The sequence below is a fragment of the Nomascus leucogenys genome, chromosome 8 (genome assembly GCF_006542625.1).
Source record: "Nomascus leucogenys isolate Asia chromosome 8, Asia_NLE_v1, whole genome shotgun sequence".
NCBI lineage: Eukaryota > Metazoa > Chordata > Mammalia > Primates > Hylobatidae > Nomascus > Nomascus leucogenys.
In genome coordinates this window covers 78,837,067-78,854,520 of record NC_044388.1, presented here as the reverse complement: position 1 = coordinate 78,854,520, position 17,454 = coordinate 78,837,067, and the positions used below count along the sequence as shown (strand labels likewise).

Sequence of the window (17,454 nt, the reverse complement as noted above, 5' to 3'; positions counted from 1 at the left end):
TAAAAATAAAATTAAGGTAAAATGCCTTTTGAAGGGGAGGTTTTAAAAAATCATTTTAATTAACTCAATTTTTGATTAGGTAGTATATTCACATGGTTTAAAATTAAAAAGTCACAAGAGGTTAAGTAGCAATAAGTCTTTTCATCTGTGTTCCCCAGCTAGCTAGTTCTTTTCCCTGGAAGCAGTTACTGGTTTCTTATCTGTCCTTCCATGGATAAACTATGATAATATGAATAAATACATGGCTCACGCCTGTAACCCCAACACTTTGGGAGGCCGAGGTGGGTGGATCACGAGAGGTCAGGAATTCGAGAACAGCCTGGCTAACATGGTGAAACCCCATCTCTACTAAACATACAAAAAAAAATTAGCCAGGTGTTGTGGCACACACCTATAGGCCCAGCTACTTGGGAGGCTGAGGCAGGAGAATCACTTGAACACATGAGGTGGAGCTTGCAGTGAGCCGAGATGGTGCCACTGCACTCCAACCTGGGCAACAGAATGAGTCTCTATCTAAATATATATATATATATATGTGTGTGTGTGTGTATATATATATGTATATATATATATATGTGTATATATATATATGTGTGTATATATGTGTATATATATGTGTATATATATGTGTATATATATGAGTATATATATGAGTATATATATATATATATGATGTGTTTATATATGCTGTATGTATGTGTATACATACATACACAACATATATTACAAAATTGGTAACATATTCTACAAACTGTTGGGGCAAATCTTACTTTTTTTTTTTTTAAATACAGTCTCCCTCTGTTGCCCAGGCTGCAGTGCAGTGACATGACCTTGGCTTACTGCAACCTCCACCTCCCCATTTCAAGAGATTCTTGTGCCTCAGCCTCCTGAGTAGCTGGGATTACAGGTGCCCACCACCACACCCACCTAATTTTTTTGTATTTTTAGCAGAGACAGGGTTTCATCATCTTGGCCAGGCCAGTCTCAAACTCCTGACCTCATGTGATCCACCCACCTCGGCCTACCAAAGTGCTAGGATTACAGGCATGAGCCACCGCGCCCAGCCACAAATCTTACTTTTTAAAATGCTTTTAATTATGACTCAATTAAATGGTAGAATGAGAACATTTAAAGATATTGGAAATATCAAATCTAAAAGTGCAAAGTTTTGGAAATTGCTGGCCATCAACTTTTCAAATATACAAAGAGTTATAAGAGCCCTAAAATTTAGCAAAAACATTCAACTTTGGCTGGGCACAGTGGCTCATGCCTGTAATCCCAGCACTTTGGAAGGCCGAGGTGGGCGGATCACCTGAGGTCACGAGTTGGAGACCAGCCTGGCCAACATGGTGAAACCCCATCTCTACTAAAAATACAAAACTTAGCAGGGTGTGGTGGTGTGCACTTGCAATCCCAGCACTCAGGAGGCTGTGGCAGGAGAATTGCTTGAACCTGGGAAGCGGAGGTTGCAGTGAGCCGAGATTATGCCATTGCATTCCAGCCTGGGAGACTGATGGAGACTCCATTTCAAACAAAAAAAAAAGAAAAATTAGCCAGGCGTGGTAGCGCCTGCCTGTAATCCTAGCTGCTTGGGAGGCCGAGGCACAAGAATTGCCTGAACCCAGGAGGCGGAGGTTGCAGTGAGCCGAGATCGCACCACTGCACTCCAGCCCAGGCAAAAGAGTGAGACTCTGTCTCAAAAAATAAATAAATAAATAAATAAAAACAAGAAATCTGGCTGGACATGGTGGCTCATGCCTGTAATCCCAGCACTTTGGGAGGCTGAGGCAAGAAGGACTCCTTGAAGTCAGGAGTTTAAGACCAGCCTGGTCAACATGGTAAGACTCCTGTCTCTACAAATTTTTTTTAATTAGCTGAGTGTGGTTGCGCACACCTGCAGTCCTAGCTATTTGGGAGGGTGAGGCAGGAAGATCACTTTAGCCCAGGAGTTTGAGGCTGTAGTGAGTTATGATCGTGCCACCGCACTCCAGCCTGAAAGATTGAGCAAGACCCTATCTTTAAAAAAATTAAAATTTAAATCCAGCCTGGGGCAAGTAAATTTCCTTTTGTAAGGAGGCAATCACTTTTCATCAGTACTTACAATGGACAGTCTTGAGAGAATACAAAAAGCTGCTTTCAAGAATTGGGTTTCGGCCGGGCGCAGTGGCTCACGCCTGTAATCCCAGCACTTTGGGAGGTCAAGGCGGGTGGATCACCTGAGGCCAGGAGTTCAAGACCAGCCTGGCTAACATGGCAAAACCCCGTCTCTACTAAAAATACAAAAATTAGCCAGGCATGGTGGCAGGTGCCTGTAATCCCAGCTACTGGGGAGGCTGAGGCAGGAGAATCGCTTGAACCCGGGAGGCGGAGGTTGCAGTGAGCCGAGATGCTGCCACTGCACTCCAGCCTGGGCAACAAGAGTGAGATTCCATCTCAAAAAAAAAAAAAAAAAAAAAAAAAGAATTGGGTTTCTCAGATCGCCAGTGAGTTCATGATGAAGGCAAACTTGTCTATAAACCTGGCCTTAGGTAACATTGTTCTATTTTTCAGTTTACTCATATGGCTAGCTTGCTCTCAGTTTAGGTAGAATAACCTTTGAGTAACTGGTAAGTACCAGGCATTTTAGTACTGCCAGATGGAACATTTACTGTTCTTTGTAAAATAAATACAAATTGACAAACCATGAATGATTTGTTTTGCCTCACAGTATTTTTCTTTTTTCTTGAGACGGAGTCTCACTCTGTTGCCAGGCTGGAGTGCAGTGGTGCGACCTCAGCTCACTGTAACCTCCACCTCCAGGGTTCAATCAATTCTCCTGCCTCAGCCTCCCAAGTAGCTGGGATTACAGGCGCACGCCACCATGTCTGGCTAATTTTTGTATTTTTGTAGTTGAGACACGGTTTCAACTAAACCAGGCTGTTCTCGAACTCTTGACCTCAAGTCATCTGCCTTGGCCTTGCCTCACAAAAATTAAAAATGTAAATTAAAAGCCACAAGAGGCTAAATAGCAAAAAGTCTTCTCATATGTGTTCTCCAGCTACATAATTCTTTTCCCTGAAAGAAACTATAGTACAAATTGGAAAAGGACCACTGCACTCCAGCCTGGGTGACAAAGTGAGACCTTATCTTTAAAAAATTAAAATTTAAAAAATAAAATAAAAACAAGCAATCTTTTAAAGAATATTATGAAGTAGGTGCATTGTCCAGCACAGAGCTCAGAAAGTCAGATGGTGGGACTGAATACTTGCATCCACTTCACTCTTCAATTCTATAATTGCACCTGAGCCACCAAAAGAAAGACAGAAAAACAAATAATAGGTGACAGATGGATGGATGATAGATGTTAGACAGATAGATGATAGTTTTCAGACAAGTTTGCCTTCATCTTGAACTCACTTGCAATCGCTGAAAAACCCAATTCTTGTTTTTTTGTTTTTTGTTTTTGAGACAGGGTCTCGCTCTGTTGCCCAGGCTGGAGTGCAGTGACACATCTCAGCTCACTGCAACCTCCACCTCCCGGGTTCAAGTGATTCTCCTGCCTCAGCCTCCCAAGTAGCTGGGATTACAGGCATGTGACACCATGCCCAGCTACATTTTTTGTATTATTATTATTATTTTTTGAGACGGAGTCTCGCTCTGTGGCCCAGGCTGGAGTGCAGTGGCGCAATCTCGGCTCACTGCAAACTCCGCCTCCTGGGTTCACGCCATTCTCCTGCCTCAGCCTCTCTGAGTAGCTGGGACTACAGGCGCCAGCCACCACGCCCGGCTAATTTTTTGTATTTTTAGAAGAGACGGGGTTTCACCGTGGTCTCAATCTCCTGACCTCGTGATCCGCCCGCCTCGGCCTCCCAAAGTGCTGGGATTACAAGTGTGAGCCACCGCGCCCGGCCTTTTTTTGTATTTTTAGTAGAGGCGGGGTTTCACCATGTTGGCCAGGCTGGTCTCGATCTCCTGACCTCAGGTGATCTGCCGCCTGGCCTCCCAAAGTGCTGGGATTACAGACGTGAGCCACCATACCCAGCCAGAGAAACCCAATTCTTTTTTTTTTTTTTTTTTTTTTGAGACAGCCTGTGCCCAGGCTGGAGTGCAGTGGTGCAATCTTGGCTCACTGCAACCTCCGCTTCCCAGGTTCAAGCGATTCTCCTATCTCAGCCTCCTGAGTAGCTGGGATCACAGGCGCCCGCCACCACATCCAGCTAATTTTTGTATTTTTAGTGGAGATGAGGTTTCATCATGTTGGCCAGGCTGGTCTTGAACTCCTGACCTCAGGTGATCTGCCTGCACTGGCCTCCCAAAATGCTGGGATTACAGGCGTGAGCCACCCCGCCCGGCAGAAACCCAATTCTTAAAGGCTACTTTCTGCATTCTCTCAACTCAAGACCGTCCATTTTAAGTGCTGACAAAAGGTGATTAACCCTTTCCAGAAAAATAATGTCCCACTCAACCGTGGAAAGAGTTCTTTGTGAAGAGAATATTTTTAAGGCTATCAACTGAAAATAATGAACACTTGGGTCAGGCAGAGGAAACAACAGTAAACATTTGCTGAGTGCTTCTGAAATGCCAAACATTGTGCTAATAGCTTTCTTCACACGTATTAACTCATTTCATCCTCACAGCCCTCATATTAGCCCCATTTTACAGACAGGAGGCACAGAGAAAATAATTTACTTGCCCCAAATCACTGTTTAATAGTTCATCATTGGCCGGGCGCAGTGGCTGACGCCTGTAACCCCAGCACTTTGGGAAGCCGAGATGGGCGGATCACTTGATGTCTGTTCAAGTCCAGCCTGACCAACATGGTGAAACCCCGTCTCTACTAAAAATACAAAAATTAGCCGAGCATGGTGGCAGGCGCCTGTAATCCCAGCTACTTGGGAGCCTGAGGCAGGAGAATTGAACCCAAGTTCATCATTGAGAGAACCGAAAAATCAAACCCTTGTCTGAATGACTTCAGCGCTCAGAACACTGTCCCACATCCAGTGTTTCCCTTGTGTCTGTTCATTCCATAAACATCCATGAGTACAAATCTTCCTCGAAAACATGATAAATCGTCCTTTCGTCAGTGCAATGAGGATGGGACCCACAGGAATAAGAAGCAAAGAGCTATTATAAAGCGGTCTGAAAGTCAGGGCCCCATTCCGACGCTGTAATTCGGTTTGGCTTCTCTTGCGGCGCTCCTACAGTTGGGTTAACGAGTTACCTATACTGCGAAATTGTACCCCACCCCTCCTACCAGAGTAGTAAAAAATACGTTCTTGTGTTCTAACAATTTTACAAGCGTAAAACTGGGGGGAGGGGCCGGGCGCGGTGGCTCATGCCTGTAATCCCAGCACTTTGGGAGGCCGAGGTGGGCGGATCACGAGGTCAGGAGATCGAGACCATCCTGGCTAACATGGTGAAACCCCGTCTCTACTAAAAATACAAAAAATTAGCCGGGCGTGGTGGCAGGCGCCTGTAGTCCCAGCTACTCGGGAGGCTGAGGCAGGAGAATAGCGTGAACCTGGGAGGCGGAGCTTGCAGTGAGCCGAGATCGCGCCACTGCACTCCAGCCTGGGCGACAGAGCTAGACTCAGTCTCAAAAAAAAAAAAAAAAAAAAAAAAATTGGGGTGAAGGCGGGGAATTAACGCTTCTCAAATATACAAGGAAGCCCAGACTCAGAATGTAGACTCAGAGCCAGGAGGGGACCTTTTAGCCCAGCCTTTTCACTCCAGGACAGCTCGCCTGCCAGGCAGTTCTCCACCCTCTCTCGCCCCGCCCCGCTCCTAACGGGACACTCAGCATCCCCCTTATTGGACAGCACTGTTTCAGGGGACAAGTAAACCTGGGCCTCCCTCTACATCCCCTCCCTTGCTCATCAGGGCCCACCCCGAGCCACACGGCGGAGCCCTGAATTGGGCCAAAGAGGTGCCCTATGGTGCAGGCCTGCAGGACATTGGGCGAGAGCCGGGTCCAGTGTGGGCCTCGGGGCGCGGTGGGGTGGAAAGCGGCCGGGGAGGGGAGGCCTGGGGCAGGAGGCCGGGGGAGGCGGCCCTGGGGGTAGGCAGGATGCTCTCCCGGAGTCCCCCGCCGCCGCGCGGCTCTCACCAGACGCCGTCAGAGGTTCCCTCCCACGCCGCCACCGCGCTCCTCGGGCGAGAGCCGAACCAAGCGCCACGAAGCAGGCAGAGCGCGAGCCTGCACCTCGGTTTCCGCGCTCGGGCGCGCGGGTAGATGACTCGTCGCTCGACCTTGTCCCCACTCCTCGCTCGCCCAGCCACGCCCACGCGGAGTGCCGAATCCGCGAGCGCGCCCTGTCGCCACCCGAGAGGGCTCGCGTGATTGGCTGCTTCCGTCCCCGTCCCCCCCCTTCCCGGCGGTATTTTGAGGCGCAGGCCGGGTGCAGACCAGCGGAGCGTCTTCATGGTCTCTGCCGCGCTGGAGCTGCTGCGGGGCTGTCCTGCCAGCCTGTGCTCCCGCCCCGAGGCGTCCTCCTCCACTGGCGACACACGCACCGAAGCCCGAGTCTTCCCGCGGGGTAGTTGTTTTGGTCTTGCACCCAAGGAGGGATTTCTTGCGCCTCTTGTTCCCTCAGTTATTTCATAAACCAGGACCGCAACTATACTGTCGTATAGCGCGGCCACCCCACAGCGGTCCCTGATGTTAAACCTTGCCGTGACTGCTAAAAGACTGGTGGAGTGTGAATTGATGACCAAGGCATGGTAGAGCCTCTCTCATCTTTATAATCAGTTCAGCGGCGGCCTCCACTACAGGGAACTCCCAGCCAGTCGCGAGGCCTAGGGACATCCAGGGAGAATCGTGGCGATGGTAAAGGGCTTGCGCAGCTCCTGAAGATAAATAAGACTTTGGGTTGTTGTTTTTGAGACAAGGGTCTCACTATGTTGTCCGGGCTGGACTCGAGCTCCTGGCCTCAAGCCATCTTTTCTGGCTTCAGCATTCTGAGTAGCTGGGACTACAGGCCCATGCCACCGAATCAGGCTTTAAGACTTTTTAATGACCCTTTAAAATTTCTGAGTCACTCCCAGCATTTTAGGAAGCCAAGGGGGTGGAGGATAGCTTGAGGCCAGGAGTTCCAGACCAGCCTGGGCAACAGATTCCTGAGTCACCATTGACAAGAAACTTTGAATGAAGTTGATGATACAAAATATTAACATCTTTTTTTTTACAACCATTAAAAATTTACCACAGGTGAAACTAAGTCTAACAGTTCATTGAGATTTCTTGCTGTACAGCAAATTTTGAATCTCATCAAACTGCAGTTTGTGATGCATTTCAATTAATCATGAAGCTCTAATTTGTAAAATTCTTATGAACTTTTAGTTCCCCTGCAGCTAGCTTGGAGCCACAAAAAGGTCACATTAGCCACAAAAGAAAAGACATTAAGGGGTTTTTGCAAGGAAGTGCTATCAGATTTCTTTTTTGTTTGTTTGTTTGTTTGTTTTTGAGACAGGGTCCCACTGTATCACCCAGGCTGGAGTACGGTGGTACGATCTCAGCTCACTGAAACCTCCACCTCCCAGGTTCAAGCAATTCTCCTGCCTTAGCCTCCCGAGTAGCTGGGATTACAGGCACACACCACCATGCCCGGCTAAGTTTTGTATTTTTAGTAGAGACAGGGGTTTCACCATGTTGGCCAGGCTGGTCTCAAACTCCCGACCTTAGGTGATCCGCCCACTTTGGCCTCCCAAAGTGCGAGGATTACAGGCGTGAGCCACCACACCAGGCCCAGATTTTTTTTAAATCACATTGGCTGCTGTGTGGAGAATGGATTGGTAGCAGTGAAACTCAACTGAAGTGGATGGATATGATGTTTATTTTGGAAGTAAAATTGATGAGACTTAATTATAGGTTAGATATAAGGGGATGACAGGGAAAAAGACTCAAGAATGACCTCCGGGCCAGGTGTGGTGGCTCACACCTGCAGTCCCAGCACTTTGGAAGGCAGAGGTGGGAGGATCGCTTGTGCTCAGGAGTTCGAGGCAGCAGTGAGCTCGATCAAACCACTGCACTCCAGCCTAGGTGCCGGATCAAGACCTCATCTCTTAAAAAAAAAAAAAAAGAAAGAAAGAAATGACTTCCAGGTTTCTGCCATTAGTAATTGGGTGGTTGGTTGTGTACTAAGATGAGAAAGGCTGGGAGAGTGACCTGGTTTGGGAAGAAAAAAGTAAAGTTTTAATTTAGGGCATGTTATGATTGAGATGCCTGTGAGCCACATGAAGCTATTAAATGTGTAGTGAGATATATGAATCTGAAGACAGACTCACCAGACTATAAATGGTATATTAGTTTCATATATGCTGTAACAAATTACCACAAAATTAGGGTCTTTAAAACAACACAAATTGGCCAGGCACGGTGGCTCACCCCTGTAATCCTAGCACTTTGGGAGGCCGAGGCGGGCAGATCACAAGGTCAGGAGATCGAGACCATCCTGGCTAACACAGTGAAACCCCATCTCTACTAAAAATAAAAAAATTAGCTGGGCGTGGTGGCGGGCACCTGTGGTCCCAGCTACTCGGGAGGCTGAGGCAGGAGAATAGTGTGAACCTGGGAGGCGGAGCTTGCAGTGAGCCGAGATCGCGCCACTGCACTCCAGCCTGGGCGACAGAGCGAGACTCCGTCTCAAAAAAAAAAAAAAAAAAAAAAAAAAACCACAAATGTATTATACTACAGTTTTGGACGTTAAAGATCCAAAATGGGTTTCAAGGGACCAAAATCAAGGTGTCAGTAGGGTTGCCTTCCTACTGTAGGCTGCCAGAGAGAATTCATTGCCTTCCCTCTTCCAGATTCTAGAGGCTGCCCACATTCCTTGGCACATGGCACCTCTGACTTCTGCCTCCCTTGCCACATCTTCTGTGACTCTGCTGCCTTCCTCTCTCACTTAAAAAGACCCCGGTGATTACATTGGGTCCACTCAATAGTCCAAGATAATTTTCCCTTCTCAAAGTCCTGGTCACATCTGCAAAGTCCCTCTTGCCAAGTAAGGAAACATAGTCACAGGTTCAGGGATTAAGATGTGGATGTCTAGGCCAGGCACGGTGGCTCACTCCTGTAATCTGAGCACTTTTGGAGGCTGAGGTGGGCGGATCACGACGTCAGGAGATCGAGACCAGCCTGGCCAACATGGTGACACCCCGTCTCTACTAAAACAAAATTAGCCAGGCATGGTAGCGCACGCCTGTAGTCCCAGCTACTTGGGAGGCTGAGGCAGGAGAATAAATGGAACCTGGGAGGCAGAGGTTGCAGTGAGCCGAGATCGTGCCACTGCACTCCAGCCTGGGTGACAGAGTGAGACTCCATCTCAAAAAAAAAGATGTGGATATCTTTGGGGAGCTATTTATTCTGCCTACCACAAGAGGTATTGAAAGTCACTTGAAATCAGGCCGGGCGTGGTGGCTCAAGCTTGTAATCCCAGCACTTTGGGAGGCCAAGGCAGGTGGATCACGAGGTCAGGAGATCGAGACCATCCTGGTGAACACTGTGAAACCCCGTCTCTACTAAAAATACAAAAAAAATTAGCCGAGTGTGGTGGCAGGCGCCTGTAGTCCCAGCTGCTTGGGAGGCTGAGGCAGGAGAATGGCGTGAACCCGGGAGGTGGAGCTTGCAGTGAGTGGAGATCACGCCACTGCACTCCAGCCTGGGCAACAGAGCGAGACTCAATTTCAAAAAAAAAAAAAAGAAAGTCACTTGAAGTCAAGATAGGTATGTTGCTTTTAAAGTTACATAATGTACCTCCAAATATGCAGAATAGAACATTAAATTTTTCTTCCTGAAAGGTAAGAAAAATTAACTTCAAAAACAATTTAAAATCTGGGTGCTGATTACATAGGTGTGTTTAGTTTGTAAAAACTCAAATTATATACATAATATATATGTACTTTTTATGTGTATTTTACTGTAATGTGTTTTAAAAATAATGCTTAATATAGCTAGAAAAATGTAACTATAAATATAAATACCTTTAACTGTAGGCAATGCATTTTGAGAATTGTATGCACTTTCTAAGCCACTTGCAAGTTTTGTGTTTGACCAACATTGAGAATTTTATATTTCCATAATAATTTAACCTTAAATGAAATAATCTTTTTAGAATTTTCTTCTCTGCTTTCTTGAGATCAAATTGCAGCAAGGACCCTTAGGAGGCATTTTCTCTTGGCTTTTTGAGATCACTTTCCTATGGATAAATAATATTACGTTTCTGGATTTCTGTTACTTTACTGTTTAACATTGTGAATTGACATACCAAAAATCGTCACTAGTTCAGTTTGGTTTGTATGATTTGGTTTCATTTGACTTTAGTCTGAGAACTCTACAAGTTGCAAAAAAATTACTTATGGCTTTGTAGTATAACAAAATCAGATTTTTCTAGATATTACTCCATAGGCATAAATATAACTTCAAGCATTCAGGGCATAATTAGGCTACCAATGACTCCTAGGCTTTAAAAGATCCTCTAATCTAACCTTCTCATCAGAGGGGGAGACCTTCCTACAGCACCCCTGACAGATGCTCATCTGGCCACTTTGGGAACATTTCTTGTAACAGACTTGTCTTATTTTATTTGGTGATTTAATTATTTTAAAGTACTGTGCCTCTGTGTAAATTCTACCCATGTATTTCGTAGCCTAAACATTTCTAAACTAAAATAGCCTAAACTATTCTAAACATTATATCTATATTCATCAGTACTCATAACAAAATTAAGATGTAAATTCTGTATATACCCCCTACTTTACAGACAAAAAGACCAAAATACAGAAGGCCAAGTTGCCTGAGGTTGCACAGCTGTTAAACAGAAGAGCCCAGCCCTTGATCCCACTTGCTTAGCTACTACCACCCAGTGTTTTCTCTCTATACTAACTGGAGCATTGCACTTTATAACAGAAACCTATGTCAAGGTTCATCTCAGCCATCACCTTTTTTTTTTTTTTTTTTTTTTGAGACAGGGTTTCACTCTGTTGCCCAGGCTGGAGTGCAATGGTGTGATCTCGGCTCACTGCAACCTCTGCTTCCCGGGTTCAAGCAATTCTCCTGCCTCAGCCTCCCGAGTAGCTGGGATTACAGGCATGTGTCACCACTCCTGGCTAATTTTGTATTTTTAGTAGAGACGGGGTTTCACCATGTTGGCCAGGCTGGTCTCAAACTCCTGACCTCAAATGATCTGCCCGCCTCGGCCAGGGCCCGGATTACAGGTGTGAGCTGCCGTGCCCAACCTACAGTCATCACTTTTTGGTTAAGTTGTTCCATTAGTTAAGAGTTCACATAACTCTTCTATTATCCAGCCCACATCTCTCTGAATGGCTCACATCAAGGTCTTAAGAGATTTTAAAAAACATCTTTAAAATCAAGGTCTAATCTCTATGGCATTCTCCTGATGTATTAGTTTAGTGAGGCTTTCAAAAAAGAAAAGGACATTATTTGGCACAAATTTTTCTTAAAGTTTTTATTGAAGTGTTAATAAATACCTAAGCAGCACAGTTGAATTTCAAATTTTCATAAAGTAAAAACCGTCACTAAATTAAAGAGAGAAAATATCACCTGTGCCCATAGGCTGCCTTCTCAAGAGCTGCCTATTCATTACCCATGAAAAAAACCTGGCACCAAGCCTGTGGCTAGCTAATAGTGACAATGGTAATTAGCTAATGTGCATGTTAAAGTAGCTCTCTGAAACATTTGGACTGGGGAATACGGAGAGGATTGGCCAGTTGGAAATGAAAGGAAAATGGGGCACCTTAAAAACATAGTCACAGATATGCTGTGAGAGGTAGTACAGGGAGACCATAGGGAGAGAATCCAGGCCCTGACTTAACTTGAATCCTGAACAACTTTCTGATTTTAATCTACATGTATCCTTAAATCATCTTTTTATTTATTTATTTTATTATGTTTTTTTTGGAGACAGAGTCTCACTCTGTCACCCAGGCTGGAGTGCAGTGGTGCTATCTTGGCTCACTGCAACCTCCACCTCCCAGGTTCGAGAAATTTTTGTGCCTCAGCCTCCCAAGTAATTGGGACTACAGACAGGCACCACGATGCCCGGCTAAATTTTTTTGTATTTTTTATAGAGATGGAGTTTCGCCATGTTGCCCAGGCTGGTCTCCAACTCCTGAGCTCAGGCAATCCGCCTGCCTTGGCCTACCAAAATGCTAGGATTACAGGCATGAGCCACTGTGCCCGGCCTAAATCCTCTTTTTAAAAATGATGCCCTGTTTCTTGCATTCAGAAGATACTAACAGTAAAACTGTGAGCCTGGGAGAATCCCCAACCTTATTTCGATCCCCACTTCCAACTGATTGATGGTGGCTGCCTGGAGAACTGTGTCAAAAATGACTCTGGGGCTAGAGTTTACTGGAAAAGAGTATGTACTATTGAGAGACAGGACTAGCTGGATTTCCTAGGCCGACTAAGAATCCCTAAGCCTAGTTAGGAAGGTGACCGCATCCACCTTTAAACATGGGGCTTGCAACTTAGCTCACACCCAACCAATCAAGTAGTAAAGAGTGCTCACTAAAATGCTAATTAGGCAAAAACAGGAGGTAAAGAAATAACCAATCATCTATTGCCTGAGAGCACAGCGGGAGGGAAAATGATCAGGATATAAACCCAGGCATTCCAGCGGGCAACGACTACCCTCTTTGGGTCCCCTCCCTTTGTATGGGAGCTCTGTTTTCACTCTATTAAATCTTGCAACTGCACAGTCTTCTGGTCCGTGTTTGTACCGTGTTTGCTACCGCTTGAGCTAAGCTTTTGCTCGCTGTCTACCACTGCTGTTTGCCGCAGTCGCAGACCCGCCGCTGACTTCCACCCCTCCGGATCCAGCATGGTGTCTGCTGTGCTCCCGATCTGGCGAGGCGCCCACTGCTGCTCCCGATTGGGCTGAAGGCTTGCCGTTGTTCCTGCGCGGCTAAGTGCCTGGATTCATCCTAATCGAGATGAACACTAGTCGCTGGGTTCCACGGTTCTCTTCCATGACCCACGTCTTCTAATAGAGCTATAACAATCACCGCATGACCCAAGATTCCATTCGTTGGAATCCATGGGCCAAGAACCCCAAGTCAGAGAACAAGAGGCTTGCCGCCATCTTGGAAGCCACCCGCCACCATGTTGGGAGCTCTGGGAGCAAGGACCCCCCGGGTAACATTGTGATGTCTGCCATGTTGTTTTCTAGGGAGATGGAAGGGAGTCAAGGATGTTGCCATGTATGTGCCATCCCTGCCCTAAGCCAATATCATGAAGAAATCAAACAAGAGGTGGAATAAACTGAGCAATTCATCACCATATTAAGCTGGATATTCCTGTTCAGTAAATATCTTTCCCTAGCTGGTAAGTATCTCACCCCACACTGTATCTCAGCCACAACACTTTTAATTACCAGAGTCTCTAGGGCAGCGGTCCCCAGTCTTTTTGGCACCAGCGACTGGTTTCCTGGAAGACAATTTTTCCATGGGAAGCGGGGGTGGAGATGGGTTCAGGATGAAACTGTTCCACCTGAGGTCATCAGGCATTAAATTCTCATAAGGAGCGTTAAACCTAGGTCCCTAGCATGCGCAGTTCACAATAGGATTCGTGCTTCTACGAGAATCTGATGCCACCACTGTTCTGACCAGGAGGAGGAACTTAGGCGGTAATGCTTGCTTGCCTGCCACTTATCTCCTGTTACGCGGCCCAGTTCTTTATTTTTTTTTGAGACGGAGTCTCACTCTGTCACCCAGGCTGGAGTGCAGTGGCGCAATCTTGGCTTCTTGGCTCACTGTAACCTCCACCTCCCGAGTTCAAGTGATTCTCCTGCCTCAGCCTCCCGAGTAGCTGGGATTACAGGCATGTGGTCCGGCTAATTTTTGTATTTTTAGTAGAGACCAGCCAGGCTGGTCGAGAACTCCTGACCTCAAGTGATCCACCCACCTCAGCCTCCCAAAGTGTTGCGATTACAGGCATAAGCCACTGCGCCCGGCCTGGCCTGCGGCCCAGTTCTTAACAAGACACTGGCCAGTACCAGTCCATGGCCCAGGGGTTGGGGACCCCCTACTCTAGAGTCCACAGAGGTAAAACACACCTTGCAAACCAGATATCACTGCATGTGCCAGACTGTTTATAGCCTCCCCAGAAAAAAGAAAATTGCTCCTGTTGCAGAATAGCCTTATGAGGCTACACTACATGGGGAAAGCAATTCTTTTCTCCCAGGAAAAGCATGTAAGGATTAAGATTATATTGGCTGAGGCCAAGAGCAGTGGCTCATGCCTGTAATCCCAGCAGTTTGGGAGGCCGAGGCAGGTGGATCACCTGAGGTCAGGACTTTGAGACCAGCCTGGTCAACATGGTGAAATCCCGTCTCTACTAAAAATACAAAAACTAGGCTGGGCGCGGTGGCTCACGCCTGTAATCCCAGCACTTTGGGAGGCCAAGGCAGGCGGATCACAAGGTCAGGAGATCGAGACCATCCTGGCTAACACAGTGAAACCCCGTCTCTACTAAAAATACAAAAAATTAGCCGGGCGTGGTGGCGGGCGCCTATAGTCCCAGCTACTCGGGAGGCTGAGGCAGGAGAATGGCGTGAACCCGGGAGGCGGAGCTTGCAGTGAGCTGAGATGGCGCCAGCCTGGGTGACAGAGTGAGACTCCGTCTCAAAAACAAACAAACAAACAAAATACAAAAATTAACCAGGCATGGTGGCGCCCGCCTGTAATCTCAGCTACTCTGGAGGCTGAGGCAGGATAATTGCTTGAACCTGGGAGGCGAAGGTTGCAGTGAGCTGAGATCGTGCCACTGCACTGCAGCCTGGGCAACAGAGTGAGACTCAGTCTCAAAAAAAGAGATTATATTGGCTGAAAATAATTCAGTAATATCCTAAACTGTATCGGCTTAAGCTTTGCAAGAGCATAACATTGAAAGATACAAATGTACTGATTAAGATACTTATAACTGGAAGATAATCTTTTTGAAATTTATATTTCAGGACCATTTAATCACTATTTGTAGCCCCAATTACGAATCAGTTTATCATGCCGACCAGTCAGCTTTTTAGAGCACCTGTGGTGGTGAGCCATCCCTATGCTCCTTTGCCAATCATAGAAGAAAGGTACAAATTAACATAATGACTTTGTTTTTGTGAAATATTGCCTTTTCTCAGGATTTTAAAATATATTTTTTGGCTGAGTGTGGTGGCTCACGCCTGTAATCCCAACACTTTGGGAGGCCGAGGCGGGTGGATCACCTGAGGTCAGGAGTTTGAGACCAGCCTGGCCAACATGGTGAAACCCCATCTCTACTAAAATACAAAAATTAGTCAGGCATGGTGGCAGGTGCCTGTAATCCTAGCTACTCGGGAGGCTTATGCATGAGAATCGCTTGAATGCAGGAGGCAGAGGTTGCAGTGAGCTGAGATCGCACCACTGCACTCCAGCCTGGGCAACAAAGCGAGGCTCTGTCTCAAAAAAAAAAAAAAAAAACATATATATATATATATGAACATTATATATATATATATATGAACATTATATATATATATGAACATTATATATATATATATGAACATTATATATATATATATGAACATTTTATATATATATATGTGAACATTTTATATATATATATTTTTCTTTAAGGGCTATGAAAGTATCATACTGTAGCTTTGTGCAGTGGCAGTATCGTACCAATGAGGTTTATCCGAGGCGCGATTATTGCTAATTGAAAGTATCATACTGTAAAGCAGGCTGGGCGACAGAGCAAGACTCTATCTCAAAAAAAAAATAAAAATAAAAAAAGAATAGACTACATTTGGGGGTCAGCATACAGCTAAGTATGAAACTGCAGTCCTACATGGACATTCCTGTGGAGCACTCAAGTGGGGTTCTTAATACTTCCATGAGTGTTCAAGATATCTCCAAATATACATAATTGACATCTATAAAGCCTAAGCATGAGGCCGGGCATGTTGGCTTACGCCTGTAATCCCAGCACTTTGGGAGGCCGAGTCAGGTGGATCACAAGGTCAGGAGTTCAAGATCTACCTGATCAATATGGTGAAACCCCGTTTCTACTAAAAATACAAAAATTACGCAGGTGTGGTGGCACACGCCTGTAGTCCCAGCTCCTTCAGGGGCCGAAGCAGAAGAATCACTTGAACCTGGAAGTCGGAGGTTGCAGTGAGCCAAGTTCTTGCCACTGCACTCCAGCCTGGGCAACAGCGAGACTCCATCTCAAAAAAAAAAAAAAAAAAAAAAAAAGCCTAAGCATGAACATAAGGCCTCAACCTCTCTCTCTCCTCATGTTTTTCATGCCCGTACTCTGGAATGAATATAATTCTACCTTTCAAATTATTTGTTTTTTGTCCCTACTCCTCCTCTTGCCCCTTAACATGAACACTCTCTTATGATTAGTTCCTGCCCCTGCCCCTCTGCGTACTCATTCTTTCAGAAATTGACACACTCTCAAGCCTCCCATTATCACTTCCATGTAGGTAATTCCTGGGATACATACTCCAGCCTGGCATTTCTTCCCAGCTTGAGGCCCATATGTTCAATTGCCTACTAGATAGTTCCTCACTTCAAAGTCAATATATAAAAGTTCATTTTATCCTGTTGACTTTGCTATTTCTTTTAATAGTACTAACTTGACACTTTCATTCAGACTCAAAATCATGGAGTCATATTTTAATCTTCACTCTCTCTGACTTTAACATTCAATCTTTCAAATAATTCAAAATGTTATCTCAGTTTATGTTGGTGGGTTTTCTTCTTTCTTTCTTTCTTTCTTTCTTTCTTTCTTTCTTTCTTTCTTTCTTTCTTTCTTTCTTTCTTTCTTTCTTTTTGAGACGGAGTCTCGCTCTGTCGCCCAGGCTGGAGTGCAGTGGTGTGATCTTAGCTCACTGCAACCTCTGCTTCCCAGGTTCAAGCGATTCTCCTGCCTCAGCTTCCCGAGTATCTGGGATTCCAGGCACCCACCACCACACCCAGCTAATTTTTGTATTTTTAGTAGAGACGGGGTTTCACCATATTGACCAGGCTGGTCTTGAACTCCTGACCTCAGGTGATCCGCCCATCTTGGCCTCCCAAAGTGTTGGGATTATAGGTGTGAGCCACCGTGCCCGGCCGGTTGTTGGGTTTTCTTAGAGACAGGGTCTTGCTCTGTTGCCCAGGTTGTAGTGCAGTGGTATGGTTGTGGCTCACTGCAGCCTCAAACTCCTGGGCTCAAGCGATCCTGTGACCCCAGCCTCCCAAGTAGCTGGGACTTAAAGCACATGCCACCATGCCTAGCTAATTTATCAAAACTTTTGTAGAGACAGGGTTTTGCTTTGTTGCCCAGGCTGGTCTCGAACTCCTGGTCTCAAGTGATCCTCCTGCCTCTGCCTTCCAAAGTGTTGGTATTACAGACATAAGCCACTGCACCTGGCCTTAGTTCAGGTCTTATCATCTTATTTCCTTAATTCTGAGATGCTTTTTTTTTATGATTTTATATAC

General features: G+C 45.9%; 1 protein-coding gene and 1 pseudogene across 6 annotated transcripts in view; one reads left to right on the top strand and one right to left on the bottom strand.

Annotated features, from left to right (window-relative positions):
• GNE (glucosamine (UDP-N-acetyl)-2-epimerase/N-acetylmannosamine kinase) overlaps positions 1-17,454 on the bottom strand; it is a 62,623-nt gene that overhangs the window by 38,728 nt on the left and 6,441 nt on the right. For 2 of the 6 annotated variants that reach the window (XM_003263337.2, XM_030817462.1), the window contains exon 1: positions 6,086-6,264. The exons of 2 other annotated variants lie outside the window; for them this stretch is intronic. The gene's annotated coding sequence lies outside the window, so the exon portion shown is untranslated. Of the gene's footprint in view, positions 1-6,085; positions 6,265-17,454 lie in introns of those variants that run through there. 2 more of the 6 variants (XM_003263340.2, XM_030817463.1) reach the window with 2 other exon arrangements.
• Positions 15,623-15,706, top strand: LOC115836560 (annotated as a pseudogene).